Source organism: Heloderma suspectum, chromosome 5 (assembly GCF_057233095.1).
Source record: "Heloderma suspectum isolate Gila_16-S chromosome 5, 16-S_ref, whole genome shotgun sequence".
Lineage (NCBI taxonomy): Eukaryota > Metazoa > Chordata > Lepidosauria > Squamata > Helodermatidae > Heloderma > Heloderma suspectum.
Genome location: NC_139462.1, coordinates 72,193,099 through 72,210,583, shown reverse-complemented (window position 1 = coordinate 72,210,583; position 17,485 = coordinate 72,193,099).

Here is a 17,485-nt window from a genome sequence, read left to right as displayed (position 1 = left end):
ACAGGGACATTACTCTTCCAAACACCTTCAGAATTGTCTGACACAGGACTGCAGTATCCTTGCTGTCTCTGCTGTTTATCTTCTTTAGCATCACAACATACAGGGAAGGAAGTTACAGAAAAGCCAAAGTCAATCTTATCTGAATAGAACATCTAGTTGTCAAAGTGGGGAAATATGGGTGTGTGTGCTTTTCACAAGTAATCACCATGAATCAGACTTTAACATGGTTTGTTTTCCCACCAACTGGGGAGTTATTATTTTGGATTTTTGTGATTGTTCCTGTTTGTTTTGGACTTATGTGTTAATGAAGTGTTTTGGTGGTGATTCTTTTAAAGGGTTCTGGAAACTCACTGCTACAGGCCCACACGCTGGTTACATCAAAAGGTGAAATTCAAAAGTCAGTTTCTGCCAATCAAAAGCAACAGGAAGGATGCCATACAACTAGATAAGAATTTCCAGGCCACAAGCAAAAGGTTACTTGTTCACTCAGTTGATTGCCATGCGAACCCACAACACAACACTTTATTCCCAAGTCTCAACCCTCAACTTGGGGCTAGATTTTAGTTCCTCCAAGCTTATTATTCTGTTTTGAGATCCTTGTCTTCACAGTTCAGATCTAAGATATTTTGAAGTGGAATGTGGCCTCAGTGTTCAGATACAACTCCCAACATCAGCATCTTGATGCTAGCCTGTAATACGAGCAAGCTCTGCATCAATTGCAAAGCAATGTCGGCATAAAGTATCCCTGATTCAGTTGGAATAGAAGTACGAGTAATTCAGAGGGATTTTTCAGATTTTGTACTTGCAATTTTTCATTCAGATTAATTAATTTGACTTCACATTTTTGGGTGAGTGGCTTTTCAGGTAAAGAATCATGCATGATCAATATTTCATAATCCAGCTGTTCAACTGAATAATTATCCTAACAGAATTTTAACAGGCTAGCAGTGGTAAGCAAATGGCATGTATGAGAATTAGGGATGGATGAATCTGTAAATTTCAGTTTCCCATTTTTTAAAAACTCTTAAGTTCAGTTCATCTTGAACTTTGAGAAAGTCTCCAGTCTTAGGTTTGGTTCATCCTAAACACTGAGATTTTTTTAAAAAGCATGAAAATTAATAAGCGTTTTTGTACATATTTATCCTAATACATGCATTTTTGTATGCATTTTTGCCTGAGGCACATTTATTGCAAGCACATTTCCTAATATCATGCATCTTGAACATTGTTTTCTCTAATATACACATTTTTTTAATGCCTTATTTGATTGGAGAGCTCTATTGCAAAATTTGTAGTTGCGAATTTGAAAGGATAACTGAGTTTGGGTTTGCATACTTGTTCAGATGTGTGAAATTAGGTAAATTTGCATTTAAATGTGAACTGAATTTCTCCTTCACCCCTAATGAGAATTTATATTTGATTTTTAAGTTATTGTCATTCATATAAGATCATGTAAAGATAAATCAGCACTTGATTGCTGTCAACTTGCTCCTTCTATACTGATTGGTTATAAGAATCCCACTGTTGGTCTGATTTGTGGAAATATGTTTTAATACAAGGGCAAGAAGAAGCTGACTACTTCCAGACAAGAATGGCCTGCTTACACCACCCATGGTGTAAAATGTCAAATACTTACAGAATTAATTTGGAGTATGATATACACAGTCACAGTTGGGGGAAAATAATTAAGGGCACAAGCCGAGTCAGTGGCTAGACAGCCATAGGATAGGTTGGTTCCTGGGAAATGACCTTGGAGCCACCCCCTCCTGTGCCGCTTCATAGGCAGCGCAGATCAGCCCTGCACTCAGTGCTCAGAAAAGCAGAGTGGAATGGCAAAAATGAGGCATTCCTGGGGGTGGGCTGGGGCGGGGAGATCGGAAATGCCAGTACAACACATCCCATGTGTTGTCTGGCCGCTGCTTTCCACGCTCCAAGGTCTGTGGCTAGACAGCTGAAATCAGCTGTCTAGCTGTGAAAGCAGGGTGGGAAGAGCGAGGAGGAGATCTGCTCCTCACCACTCCTCCCACTCTGCAATGGATAGGCAGTCGCCCCCAGGCTTGGGGGCAACCGTCGATCCAGATAGGATTGCTCCCTCCATTGATTTAAATACATCTCCAGATTAGTATGAAAAAATGCAACTTTTCTTGTTTGTTGGGAAAAAAAAATACAGTTCCAACATGAAAGCTGTTGAGCTCATGGTTACTTCCATGTGAACAGTAAAATCCTGACAGCAATAACATTAGGGTTAAATTGATTTATCTTTTTTACCATAACATCTATATAACATTCATATAACTTTTTACAATTAGTATGATTAAACAAAGTCATGAGAGCATAGTAACTTAAGAGCATAACAAGTAACTTAAGAGCATTTAACTGTCAGCTACAGTCAAATAATGTAGCAGTTAATTTCTAAAATGTACTCTTTCTCTCCCTGCGCCTGCAAATTTAATGGAATCTGACTGGCTGCAAAACAAACCTTGGCTCAGCAGCAGTTAACAACTTTCAGGGTGACCCAAAGGTGACTACAGCTCAGAAGACAGAAAGTTTGCAAACAGCAGAGACCCTAGATGCAGCATCAATTTGGCTAAGAGCCATAACAACTAATTGAGGGGATCAAAATTACTCCGTCAGGGTTTCCCTTATGACCTAGACCCCCTGAACAACTCCGTAAGGATTTCTTGCCTCCTTGAGAGTCCCACCTTCCTTCTTTTAAACTTCCCCTTCCCAATAACATGGGGTTTTAGGCTGTAGACATGGGGTAATTGGCACTTCAGACACTTGGGTTTTAACCACAACAGTTTACTGGTAAATTAAAGCAAGGTATTAAAGGTATTTACATAATAGAGCTGAGTGAGACGAAAGGCATTAAGAGAAACAAAGATTGCAAAAGCACAAGTTCCTCTACCCTAGCTGCACTTAGACTTCTCCAGGCTGCTTCTTCCTGCTCTCTCTTCAAGCTCTGGTCATCCTCTCTCTGGCTGTCCCTTTCACTGGCTCTCTCCCCATTTATATCCCCTCCTTCCCCAAAACAGAAAGTACTATTTCAAACCTGGAGAAATGAAACCTAACTCAGGAAAATGAAACCAACCAGGAAATGAAACTAGTCTTCTCACGGTTATCCCCTCCCAACAAAAAGCCCCCAGACCTCTAGGCCTAACTTTTTTTTCTTTTCCTTGCCTCTATAGGCCTCAAACATTCACAGACCCCATCAGACAAATAAGAGGATTTGTTTGTTTGTTTTACACAAGCTTGCAAGTCAGAAATAAGTAGGGAAACCTCACCCAATGGAAGGGTTTATTTATATGTAAAGAATCTGAAGATAAAGTAAATGTGTAAGTTGGTAACCAGTTTCCACTTGGGGTATAATTGACCCCAATGCCCTTATTGAAAATTCTCTGCCCTTACAGAAAATAAACAAAAGTCTACAAAGTGCATGGGGCCAATATGACCCCATAAACTTGGGATTATAGTAATTTCACTATCAACTTGTGTTCTGTTACTGTCCTTAGTTTACAACAAAAGTAAAACTTGTGTGTGTGGGGGGCGGAGGGGAACAGTGGGGCACAATTGACCTCATTCTTGAGGAATAAATGAGATATAAAATGGTATGCTTAAAAATGGGGGAGGGGATGATACAACTTCTGGAATACCTTGCAACCTCATTGACAGAAGTGTGTTAGAGTATATTTTGTAATAGAAGTGCAGGAGCAACATATTGAAAATACCAACATTATCACAACTATAATTATGTAAACTAGGATCATTCATCCATATTCCAAGTGAAGGGAATGGTAATTTTGTTTATGAACCAATCAGATACAACTCAGAAAGTATATGCCACTATAACAATTACATCTTTTGCAACACCATGTAAGAAGCCCTAATTTCATTTTTTTGATTACTCTATGCCATAACAATTTTTGTGTTAAATTGTCCAAGATAAAGTAAGGTTTCAATACTGTAACACAAGATAATCTTGTTTGTCTATATAAGCTGGTAAATGTTAAAGAATGCTTGTATAAATCTGAAACAGCCTGAGCATTGTCAACTTTGCTTTAAGATCTTTCCATTTTCACACTGTCTTACAAATCAGATTAATACAAAAATTTGTCTGTATTCCTTCAACAGAGGAAAATATCAAGCTGTGCATATATATCATGCATAAATGTCCTGCCAAGTTAATTAAAGCAGTTAGATTCAAATGAAAGTATTTTGTAACAGCAATTAACAAAGAATTAGCATGCCATTATGGGATGTGGACTAGGTTTTTCAATTCTATATTCAAAATGAATTCTTACAATGCATGAAATAAAATGTGCTGAATATAATGAGACTATAACTTTAGAGGAAGTAGAAGGAAGATAGTGCAAAGTCTAAAGATATAAGAAAATATTATATAAAAAGCATTATGCAGCTGAATATGCATCGCTTGTCCATGGGTCTAAGGGTCAAAATACATATTACATTGATTACATAGCATGCAGCTGACTCTCTTGATTTTTTTATATGCAAGTAAACAAATGGGCCTCCAATCTGAATCAGGACCACTACACAGGAGTTTAAAACTCCCCTTCTGCTTCCTTCCTGAAATGTGCCCCAAAGCCTCCACTGGGGCCAATGGAGTTTTTTTAAACCACCCACACTGGAGGGGGTGGTGTTATTTTTACAAAGGAAGTGCATGGTGGGAAGGCTTAAAGTCCACAGACATAAGTGATATATATTCAGCTGCACATGACCTTCTCCTACACCTTTAGATGTTGTACTATCTTCCTTATATTTCCTCTAAAGTGATAGTAATATATTCAGCAAATTTCATTTCATCCCATTCATTGTCAAGATTCACTTTGAATATAGACCTGAAAAACTTAGTCCATATTCCATAATGGCATGCTACTTTTTTTGTTTTGTTAATTGCTGTTACACAAGGCTTTTATTTGAAGCTAACTGCTTTAATTGAGTTGGCAGGAGGGTCAGCGTCATGCTGTATATAATTAATGTAACCTGTAGTTTGACCCTAAGGGACTCGATTTCACAAAGGAAATTTCAGTGTTCCAATCCACATTTTCCTTGTAATGCAGGGGCTGATGGCATCTGTTAAAGCAGAGCCAAATATCCCACCATGATTGCAGAGCCATTCGTGCCCCATGAGAGCAAAGGAGCATTTTCAACAATTTGGGCGGGGTGGGGAAGGGGGGGAGGGATTATCAGAAATCCTTTATTTTTTTCTGGGTGCGGGGGCGGGAGAGCTGCCATTGTTTAAGGTGAGGCAGCTGAGGGTTTTGTCCTTTTTCTTCCTTAAACAAGAAAAAAGGCTTAAAGCAGGCTGGCAATGGGCAAGGTCTCACATTATGCTAAGCCACTCTGAGAATAAGCCACCCTAAGAATAGCCCACCATGGGTTGGTAGTTCACACACTAACCCGGCATACAATTGGGTGCTCTGGGGCTTGTTTCCCCTCTCAGTCTTCCCACTGGCTCCTGGAATGTATCCCAGGAGCCTTTGTGGCATAACTCCTCATTTCCTCAGCCCCTGCATCAGTACCCTTTCTGCAGTGGCTCCACTGGGGTTGCCAACTACCGAGGAAACCTCCCACCCTACATCAGATGGCCAAATGGAATCAATTTCCTGAGCCCTTACTGAGCCCTTACTGAGAATGCAGTAATGCTTTTGCAAACTTTTTTGTTTTGTTTAAGTGAGGGTCTCTTGCAAGTGCACAAGAGCACAGGATTGCCTGTCTGCTATTTAGCCCAGCATACCTATATCCCCCTCTTGTCAATGTCCTTGTCTTGCCTGGCTAGCGAACTCTTTTTTGGTTAAAGGCTGCTTCACATACTACAAATTACACCCGCCTGAAAATCTCCTCCTGCAGCAGCGAGCTGCTTTCAGATCCCCTCCCCACTTTGTGCTTGTCATTCCTCTCTGCTGGTCTCTATTGTTAGCTGTCAAATACACATATGGGTTATAGAGCAATGGTGGGGTTCAGTAAAGATATGCAAATTTCAAAGCAGAACAGGGTGTAAGGAGGATCAGTAAAGATATACAAATTTCATGGCAGAGCAATAACATGGAGAGGAAATTACACACATTTCATAGCTGTGGACTTTCAAATGTGTGCTCTTGTGCAAGACTGAATTTTATTTTATAAAGTTTGGGAATGCGTTCAGGACACTCTTGGGTATCCTTCCTTCTTGATTTTTAGGAGCATGGGCAGAGGGCACTGAGAAGGGACAATGGAGGATGGTGGTGGCCGTGGCACTAGTGAGATTATGAGGAGCAGCAGCAGTTTCTGCCACTCTTGGGTGGCTCTCTAGCCGTTCCCAACAACACATGATGAAGTCACCCCACTAGGTTCAGCCAACATGGCAAGCCACTCTGAAAATAAGCCACACAGAACAACCCAACAACAAGCCATGCTTTCTCAGGGTGGCTTGTTCATGAAAAATAAGCCACCCTGTGGAAACTGTACTGGGTTCAGACATCACGACAACCTACCATGAGTGACCACCCATGGCGGGTTGTCATGTCATGTGAACCTGGTCAGTGTTTCCATTTGCTGCATAATAGCCCAACGGAAAGAATATTATATCATGATGTAGCATTATTCCCAGGGTGTTCTCTGGTGCAGGGGGAGGTGGAAAAAAGATGGCTCCCCCACTGTGGTTTGTTGGGGAAAACTGGTAGGCAGGAGCTACTGCTTAACAATGCCTGCCTGCTGATTCTCCCATACAAAATCAACCCCTTGTTACTGAAGGCTAAAAATGGGTTATAAAAATGGAAGTAAATCTGGCCTGGGGCAGGAGGGGAGATCCTCAGGGGGCACTGCAGGGGAAGAATTAATGTGGGCACAGTACCCCTCCCTCACACATTGATTCTCCCCTGTGAATGTCCGCTACCTGCCCCTTCATTCCCATTATTGTTTTTAGCCAATGATGCAGACTTTCTTTGAACTTGCTTATTGGTCTTAAATAATACTTATTGGTCTTAAAGAATACTTCGTTATTCAGGAGTGGGAAAGGGAAGCCTTGTGTAGCAAGAAATCATTATTTGATGGAGAATGAATGAGAAGAAAAGTGAATAAGATCACTTGGGGACTTGAACATTCCTTTCCGAGGGAATATAATAGCAATTGTTGTACTGGCCCTCTATCAATACCATTTTTTTTTCTTCCTGAAGAAGAAAAAGAAGTATGAGGGAAATCTATGGTGCCAATTTGAGGGGAAAGGTTAATTAATCGAAAATACAGCCTTTAAATTTCCACTAGCCAAAGACTGCAAAGGCTACGTGAATCATAGCAGATGGTCATATTCATAAAAAAAAATCACAGGTCATGCCATTTCAATTAAACTTATGCAAGAGCCAGCGTTACTGACAACTCTACCATCTTCCAGCTCTCTGGACACCTCAGTGACAATATTCACATGTCTTTTCTTGGCTTTAGAGGTTAAATTGCTAATAGCAGTGCAAAGTAAGAATAAAGTCCTGGGGAAGACTGTATCCATGGAGGTGTTTCAGATCAACCATGACTTGACATCAAGTTTTTTTTTTTTTTTTCCAGATGCAGCAAAGTTACCAGATGGCTAGGTATTATGTAGGATTGCATTGCTTTTTTCTTTTCTTTTAAAGGAACAATACAATTGGTTGCAATGTTTGATAAACAACTGAATAGTAACAGATGCTCTATATGCCTATTATTGAAATTATCTACTTGGGTGGAAGACTTTTTTGTTAAAAAAAAGAAACATAAGAGAAGAAAAGGAATTTTTATAAAGTGATGTTCCTTCATTAGGAATGGTTTAATAGCAACAGCTTTCTGAAGCACAGAAATGTATGTTATTTTTCTGGTTTTACAGATCTTTAAACTCTACATCAAATCAGAACTGTAGAACTGGAGAGTTAAAGTTAGGATGTTTTAACCCTGTGAAAATATGAGGTCAGAGAGGATTGCTTTCTTGTATGCCTCCCATTCAATTTATTTTAAAAATATGCTCAACAAGAGGATATAAAAAGAGAAATGTAAGAGAGATTTTGCAAAGCTGGGCTTCCTAATGATATGACAGAGCTTATAAATTTACAACAACTCTTAGTATATATAGAGGGACAGCTTAAATGTGTAACTGCTACAGTGTGGGTTTTGATCTGGTGGTTCAAGTGACCTTGTACAGTAGATTGGCTTGTAACAACAGAAGGCAAAATGTAGGCCAAAAGGGATGACATGGAGAACAGATTGTGAGAAATTATATCCATTTCCCTGGCTTTTAGAGGGCTCAGAAGGGCATGACATGGAAAAGGCTACTGTCATTTATATAAACTACAGAATGTTCAGAGTGGTATCTTACATTGCATTGGCAAATGAAACACAATATTATTCCAAGAGTCTATGGATCTGTCATGGTATCCCTCTCCAAACCCAAACAGATAGTTAATACTGTTAGAGATGAGAGCACCAAAAGTTTGATTAGCAGGTAGCTGTGGATAAATAAGTCCTGCAACAGTATGCAGGCAGCTCATTTCTGCATATGGCTATCTCTGTTCACTCTGCCACAATGAGACATATAACATCAGACATACTATGACATTACTACATGAGTTAAGTGGGCCTTATGGGTACTACACTCATCCCCACTCCTACTGTCACCATAGCATTGCTACGTTGGCCTTCTTGTTCCTGGACAAGTAAGTTGTTATGGATTTCCCCACAAAACCCAAACCCAGCATAAGTTAACTTTTGCATTTAGATCCTTAGCCTATATTGTTAGCGAGTAAATTATTATGATTTGCAAAGTTTCTGCAACGTTTGGGAGCAAATGTATCTGAATGTATTTCCTTGGCAAGGCTGCATAGTGTAATAAAAACAATTATGCCAACAGCTCCCTTATAAACCATATTGTAACTATAAACCTATTACAGGGAATTAACTATTATATGTGAGGAAAGAAGTGCATAATGTTCTCTTTATACCTTTGTGAAGGACAGAAATAAACATAAAGACAGATGGTAAAATAATTGCACTCTGAAGTTATTAGGGCTAATGAGAGAACTACATTATCAACAGTTGTGAAAGCGCCTGTCATGCCCAACCATACCTTGTTGCAACTCCCACACACTGTTGAACAAGAACCACTGGATGCCTATCATTTACTTAAATGGCAAACATGAGCAAAATATCTATAATCTGGCCTACAAAAAATAACATTAATTAACAGACAAGTGAATCAATATGGGGCCTATTAACATAATTAGTTGTCAAAAATGCAAGTTTAATCCTGCTCTAATTAGTTCTGTGAAATCTGACTATTTTTTCCCTACTCTAAAAAAACCTCTACAGATTCCAGACGGTTCACCAGAAAATACAGCAACCAGGTACTAGGTTATATTGTACTGCCCTGTATACGAAGGAAGGCCACCAGGGAGTGCTGGCACAAGGCATATGGCTGCTTGAAGTGGAGCCCTGCCCACCACACCCCAGCCCATCCCCACACATTCAGACACCAGATTCCTGCCTTATCTATCCCTCTCCCCTTCATGGTGCTATCTGAAGCAGGTTGCATAGTAGGGGTGGCTCTGCCACCAGCCCTTCTAGGTCACCATTGGCTGCAGTTCTCTATGGTCTCATGCAGAGTTCTTTCCCAGCTATAATGAGATCTTTTAACTGGAAATACTGAGGAGAAAACCCAAGACCTTAGCCATGCAAACATGTCTCTACCACTGAGCTGTGGCCTGTCCTGTAACGAAGTGATAGTCAACTGCTTGCAAATCAAGCCAGACAATAGGCTTTCACTGCAGCACTTTTACTTTGTTGGCACTGTCACTATTCTCTAAACTGTTCAGGCCAGAGTTGTGTTCTTTTATGTTTCAGAAAGACTAAACCTAGGCTTGCAACTAATTTTAATTAATTAATTAATTTCATTTCTATACTGCCCAATAGCCAAAGCTCTCTGGGTGGTTCACAGAAATTAAAACCAAACAACACACAATAAAACAATTTAAAATATATAGAACATTAAAACCACAATATAACAATACAACCACAATAAAACCTAGCAGCAGTGCAGGAGTTTAAAATACAGATTTAAAACATCAAAGCTAAAAGTTTTAGCTAATTCTATGCTAATAGATCATTATTAGATTATAGACCAAAGCATGATGGAAAATGATTTATCAACATTTTGTATCTCCAAAGACATTTTCACAAGGACAAACAACTCAATAATTTTACACTTTTATTCTCAACACGATCCTTGGAAGTAATCAAGAACATGAGAACTGCATAGCCTAGATCAGACCAAGGCCCATTTGGTCTAGCATTCCATTTCCAGCCACAGCCAGGAAGATGCCTCTGGAAACTCAGAAGCAGGGCATGGAAGTGAGGGCCTTTCCGTCATTGTTTATTGGCGACTATTACTCATAGGCACACCACCTCTGAACTTGGAGTTTCCATTGGTAATAGCCACTGATAGAACCATCCTGTTATTAATTCATGGAAAGCTCTAAATGCTTTCCCCAAGACATTAAACAAATCCCGGGTATCTTCTACAGTTTACGGGCAACAAATGGTTTGCAGAAATAAACACTACACAGTGGCCTATCCTACACAGTGGAGGCTGCTCAGTTTCTTAATCCCCACTTTTCAGATTCCAGGAAAAGGAAATGGTATGAGAAGGGAGAGGGGTTTCAACTGACTGAATGTGGTCCTTGTATCTCTGTTCAAATACCAACATAAGATGTTGGTGGCTGAGGAACACAAGCATTTGGTAACCAAAGTCTACATGCTGGTTCACTTTATATGTTATGAAGAAGTGACAAAAATCAAAGTATGCATGACTTGCATTTCCTTGTTCTCTGCTTCTACTTGAAAGTGAGAAATGGAATTAGCTGGACTCTGAGAGCTTCACTGAAGTGGAGATCTTGGGGCCCTCTTTCCGTGTTACTACAGAAGCGAGGAAAGAGCACAAGACGTGCACACTTCCAGTTTTAAAGCTTCATTGTCATACACAAAGCACCTCTTCCAAAGCTGTTAAATATTTGTGTTTTAATACAATCAAGCATCCTTTATAAAGATATATATATATATATATATATATATATAGCCTTAGCTCCGGAGGACAGGAAGGCCTGGCGTGCATGGGGTCACGAAGAGTCGGACACGACTTAACGACTGAACAACAACAACAGCAACCCTTAGCTTTCAGTGGCAGAGCAGAACAGGTTATGGATACTAATAGGCATTCTGATTGGAAATACCCTTATTACACTAACCCTTGTAATTCTCCAACCTTGAAGTCCAAAGTATTTGGAGGTAACAACTCCCATCAGCCCCAGCCAGCATAGCCAATGGTCAGGAATTCTGGGAGGTGTAGTCCCGAGCATCTGGAGGGCATCAGGTTGGGGAAGGTGGCACTATCCTTATTTGCTCTGTACGTATATTCTTGCTCACATCATTCCTTCTGTGGGAATTCATTTGCAGAATGATAGTGCACCTGATCCCTGGAAACTGTAATCTCATTCTCTGACCTTTTGCAGCAGTGGTGGAAGCATGCCAGCAGTTCCTGCTTTTTGCAAGCTGCCGTGGTAGCTCAGGGAGTGAAGTGCCTGGTGTTTTCTCCTGCTACAGGCACTTGTTTGAGACTCTGGCGTCTTACAGTCTTTTCCTCTGGCATCTTCACCAAGAAAAAGTTCAGTATAAACTGAACCTCTTCCCTTTGTTTAGAAAGAGTTTTGAGTGCTTTCTACAGCAGGGCACATGAAACTGTCTATATAATTAAACAAAGACACAAATGCTATTTAAGGTTCACAGAAGGTGGGAAGAAAGATACATGGCCAGCTCTGAATCTCTTCTACTGAAATCAAATAGACTGCCAACAAGGCGCAGGTGTACACCACATAAACAAGTAAAATTACAATTGTGATGGATGTGATTATTATTCAGCTCAAACAGCCTTTTTTCCCTGACTGTTCTAATTAGGTAGTATCCAGCTGCTCAACATTTGCTGCTGAGATGTGCCATCACAGAAACATATCTAAAACAATTCTGCTACTGAAAGCAACTTTTCCGTTCCAAATGACAAGATAAGCAATTAAGTAGGGACTAACATGGGAAGCAACCACTGAGAAGTGTCAAAAAGGAATCCTGAATTAAGTTATGAAAAAAAGAGAGGGAAGCAGAAGCAGGGAAGTCACAGGGCCACATCACATGAACATGCCATGTAAAATTGTTTTGTATATTAGGGGTGGACAACATCTGGCCCTCCAGATGTTTTGGCCTACAATTCCCATCAGCCCTAGCCAGCATAGGCAATTGTGAGGGATGAGCAGAGTTGCAGGCCAAAACACCTGGAGGGCCACAAGTTGCCCACCCCTGGTGTATATGAACTGTATATGCATATTATATGTACATTACATCTTATTTCTGTCCCTTGTGGTTGAGAACTTTGGCACATTGACTAGATAAGGGGCATTATCAAAATTAGAAAAATTGGGGAGACAGGACATGGACAAGTTTGGGAAGGAGACTAGACTCAGAAACAGAGCATGCAAGAGGAACAAGGCAAGAAGACGCAAAGGCCTAGTTCAAATATAACAGGAAATTATGATTTCCCATTATGTGAATGGAGCACACTGAGTTCTTGCACTCCCCCTCTCCTTTTTTCCTCTTTCAGACACCAGAGGAGGAGATTGGAAGTATCTGCTTCTAGTTTTAAAATAACCCAATTCCCCCTGACATCCAAATTTGGGAATCTGTTGTTTAAACTATGGTTTCTGAAGAAACCAAGATTTGAAACCATGATTTGATCCTGGCTTGTTCTCACTAACCATGGTTTCAATGAACCATAGTGTTCTGAGTTCAGATGTCAGGGGAAACGGTTGTTCATTTAAAATCAGAAGCAAAAACATCCAATCTCATCCTCACTGATAAAAAGAGTAGAAGGGAGAGGGGAGCATGTGAACCCAAGGCTCACTATAGCTCTTTCATACAGAGGACAACAATAATTTCTCATTATATTTGAACTGATCTAGAAGGCAGGTTCAATCATGCAGAGTGACAGGGCAAGCCACAGTAAACAAAGCAAAGCCAAACTGTGAACACCAACTTCTCTATAACCTCCTAAGACATGGATCCTTGCTTACCTCTCTGTGCATCGTGTGTGTGTGTGTGTTGGAGGGGGGAGGAAGGGAGCAACTGGGAATCCACTTCTTCTTCATGCAGCCTGTAGCTTACTGATCTACTTTGCTGCCCAGCTGCACTGTAGCTCAGGCACTACCCCAGGAGCCTACTGGCTGTGCCAATCATTTGGCTTCTGAGGGTGGAACTCTGGAACAGAACTGGGTGGGATCCTTCTCCCTTTGGTCCACCCAGATCATAACTAGAAGGCCTGACCTGCAGCTTTGTCATTACCACTCATTATCTGGACTGATGTTAGCCTCTGGTTGCTAGGGCTAGTCAGGAATTTTACTCACATATGACATCGTGAGTGGTCCCAGCAATGTGGGCTTTTTGCCTTTCTCATAACAAGACTGTTGTTCTATATTTTGGTCACAACTTCTTGTTGCAGGTGTTGGAGGTATTGGGCTGGATCCATAGCAGGGATAAGTGGGGGCTGGGCTCCCTGTCCCCACTGGGGATCTCCAAAGGGGATCTTGGAGTGTCTCTTAAAGCCCCAGCTCAGCTTGAGTGTTTAGCATGCTGTCCAAACACTCAGGTCACAGAAAAGACCCATATTACCAGTTTGTGCTGTGGTGGGCCCGAGATTCCTGCCATTTCCCATCCACCTTATCCAAGCATGTGGGTTGGGATGTTGGCACAGGCCAGCAGTTGGATGATGCAATGACTGGTTCCTTTCTCCAAGCCACACCAAACTCTGTGAGCTGTAACCAATTAAAAGTTGTTTGCACATGTAACCCATTTCAACCTATGAATAGTTGTTGTTCTCCACACTGCTAGAGAAATATCCTTGCCCAGCTATAGTTTGGAGGATGCTGGGACCAATGAGATCAGAACAGCCAAATTAGCTACACCTGTGTTTAACTGAAAAACATTGGGTAAAAATGGAGGAAGGACTCACAAAATTGTCCTTCAACTTGTGAAATTTCTTTTTTGCATGCATACTCAGGATGGAAGACATGGCTACCATTTATAATCACATAAGCCACAGCATTATTGATTAAAACTGGCTCTGCAATGTGGGACTGTCCCTAATAGCTTGTTCCCTTAATTAAAAGCTGAAACCAATAGTCTCTCTCCTTTAGTGAGAGCCTGGCCCATAACATTTGCAACCATTTACTACATTACTTGCTGCGAACATGTTGAGGGTCCACATTCAGCCCAGAAGTGTCTGCGAATGTGAGTTCGGACTGGGAGAAATCATGATGAGGTGGGGGAATAATGTTGAGAGCATGTGCAGCTGACAGGATCCTGGTTGTGGCCCTATTTGTCTAGCACTGATTACCCTCTCAGTCATCCTGAAGGGGCTGAAATATGGATTGTTCACTTTTCAAAGCCTACAGCAATCCCAAACAACTACATGTGTCTGACAACTGCATTGAAGAAGAAGCCTGTCCAGCCTTATAAAGGCCAGAGTAGAGTTTGCTTTGCACTGGAAAGCTCCTTCGTATAACTAGGGCCAAGTTCCATGAGTATCTGGGGTGGGGGACATCTGTTAGTTTTTCTTCCTTTATGGGCAAACCCACCCCATTCCCTACACAGGGAAGGCAAAAAAGAAGATGAAGACAAAGACGAAGATGAAGACGAAGACCAAGAAGCAGATTTACTATCAATCTTGGAAGCTAACCCAAATGTCATCTATATTGTTGTTGTTGTTGTTGTTGTTGTTGTGGCCTGTTCACAAAGAAAGAAGTTGTTGAGAAGAAGCATTTGAAGATAGCATTTCCAAAGCATCCGTAAGGGCAAAGATACTAGCAATAAAATTAACAGACTGGAATCTCCAAAATAAATCTTTATCAAAACTAGAACTCGTAAAATAAAAATGTGATCGTACATTTTATCTTAATGAAATTGAAATACAAAAGCACCAAAAGTCTGCGTTTTTCATCCACAAATGAATGAAAGCTCCTAAATGTGTATCTGCACTTGGCATCAAGCTCTGGAAGAATTCTTGAACCTCACTGAATTACGTTGTTTCCATACCTTGGCAAGTTTAGCAAACTCACATTCTTATGACTTACTCTTTTTGTATAGGGATGTTTGGGAAATCAGTCTGAGGGTTGGAGTTCAATTAGTTTTCCTAGGTTCCGGCCCCTGAACTTCATTCCAGTTACCGCTGCAGCACCCAACGTGGTCTGTGAGTTGGGCCAGTTTGCAGATTTTACAGGCATTTGGCACATATTTCCCCCCACAGTTTCCATAATTTGCACAAAATCTGTGCAAATTTCTGTGCAATTTGCACAAATTGCTCATAAGTGTGTACAGATTGATCAGAAATTTGCGCAAATTGCAGGACCTTGAAAAATGCGCAAAAACGTTCCTGGAGTTCAGGGAAAAGCCCTCAGCTCAGCTCACATATGCAAATCAAGCTGTACACACTGTGAAACTCCATCAAGTCAAAAAAGAACCTGATTTCCCAGTGACAAACATCACTATTTTTGTACAATTTGGAAAAAAACTCTACAGAGCCAATTAGCAGGATATGGATTTAGAAACAAATAAATGAATACATTACAATTATTGTGGTTACTTTACTTACATCAATCCCTGTAATAGATGGGGTTACATTCCCACCTTCTCTGTCTTAACAGAAATGGCCGGGAGACCCACCCGTGTCTTACTTATACACGAGTCAGTTCTACCAGCATGATAAATATCTATAATGTGGACATGTGGAAATCCAGACCGGCAGAGTTTACTTATGGATTTAATATTTAGTAGCGTTTAGGCAGAACAATTGGCAGAGCAGTCAGCTGACAGAATCCAAGTAAAAGCTCTTTGATGAATTTCAGGCTTTCAGTTCAAGTAGTTTTATTAAATAGAGTCAGTATAAAGTGGGAAGATAAGTAGTAGGCTGCATTAAAATAAAGCCAAAACATTATTTTTCTAACTGTTTTTCTTACAGTTTAGAGATCCTAAGATCAGGTTCAGTTTCTTACATATGAAGAAGTGCATTTTTCTGCCACATGGGACTTGTTCTGGCGGGGGCGGAGGGTGCAGGGGGAACAAGAGTTTCCCCAGGTAAAATGGAGATTTTTTTTAAAAAATGTTCAAAATCAGCTATTTTTATGTTGGGACCCAGGGTGGTGGTGGGGAGGGGACCAGGCTTGGAGGAAAGCCAGCACCCAATCAAATAAGATCCTTAACTCAAGTTTGCAGATATACAGGACATGAATGTTTATCACTGGTCATTCTCAGGAGTTGAGGGAGGAGAGTAGTGAATTTGAGATATTTCTTTCATTTCCTACCAGATGCTTCATGTGTATTTAGGCAAAACCAACTTGGCACCTACATGTTGGCTCATTTTGGGGATCACGGATGAAAACAGTCTGGGCAGGAATTTAGGGGAGAAACAAAGAAAAGAAAAAGGAGGCAGAACTGCCTCATCTGTTACAGCCCCCAAACCCAGTGAAGAACATGTCATTGTGGAATAAAACAGCAAGCAAAGACAAGCCTTCAGAAATATGTTATAGGGGCACTCAGGCTGTGATCCTTGGCATGGGAAAAGGGGTAATAAACATCCTGGAATCCCAATTTTCATCTGTGAAATGTTGGAGATTATGCAGTTGCCTTGAATAAAGAGATGGGGGAGAATTTTGTTTGGTCCTCATAAGCGAACCAACCTAATTTGCACTTCTCTGACTAATATGCAGATCATAGTACAGTTATCCTTTGAATGTGTGCTTCTCTGAATTTTGTAATGCAGTTCTCAGCTCCACAAATTGAGTGCTGAAAAAAAATGTGTATACTAGAGGAAGCTGTGTACAAAAATGTGTATATTGGAGAAAGTTGCATACATAAATGCAGACATTAAGCAGTGTTGCACACAAAATGCACGTTAGGGGAAACTGTGTATGAAAATAAATGCAACTTTCCATCTCTCTCTCTGTCTCTCTGTGCGTGCGTGTGTGTTTAAATTGCGGACTGTTGCAGAAATTGGATGGAACAGATTTATGGTTGAATACATGTGAAACTGATGTGGATGGGAAATAGACAGATTCATCCATCCTTACTTGAATATTATTTATAAGGAGGTAACTGGAGAATTGGAAAAGATTCCTTGTTCAGTTCTGATTGACAGCCATTAGACTTATTAGTTATGTCACTAAATTCTAATCTGAACTCTGGTTATTGCTGATTATAGCACTATGAACATATTTCCTAGCCTACCATCGAGTCACAACAGAAACTTGCTAGTTTTTGAGCAATGTTACAACCTTGTATTTTCTGGTATTATACTTATTTTTTTCCACTGACTTCTGCATTTCTGATCTGTATTGTATTTCTGGTTAGTACTTATGGCTCATTTCTTGATATTCTCTTT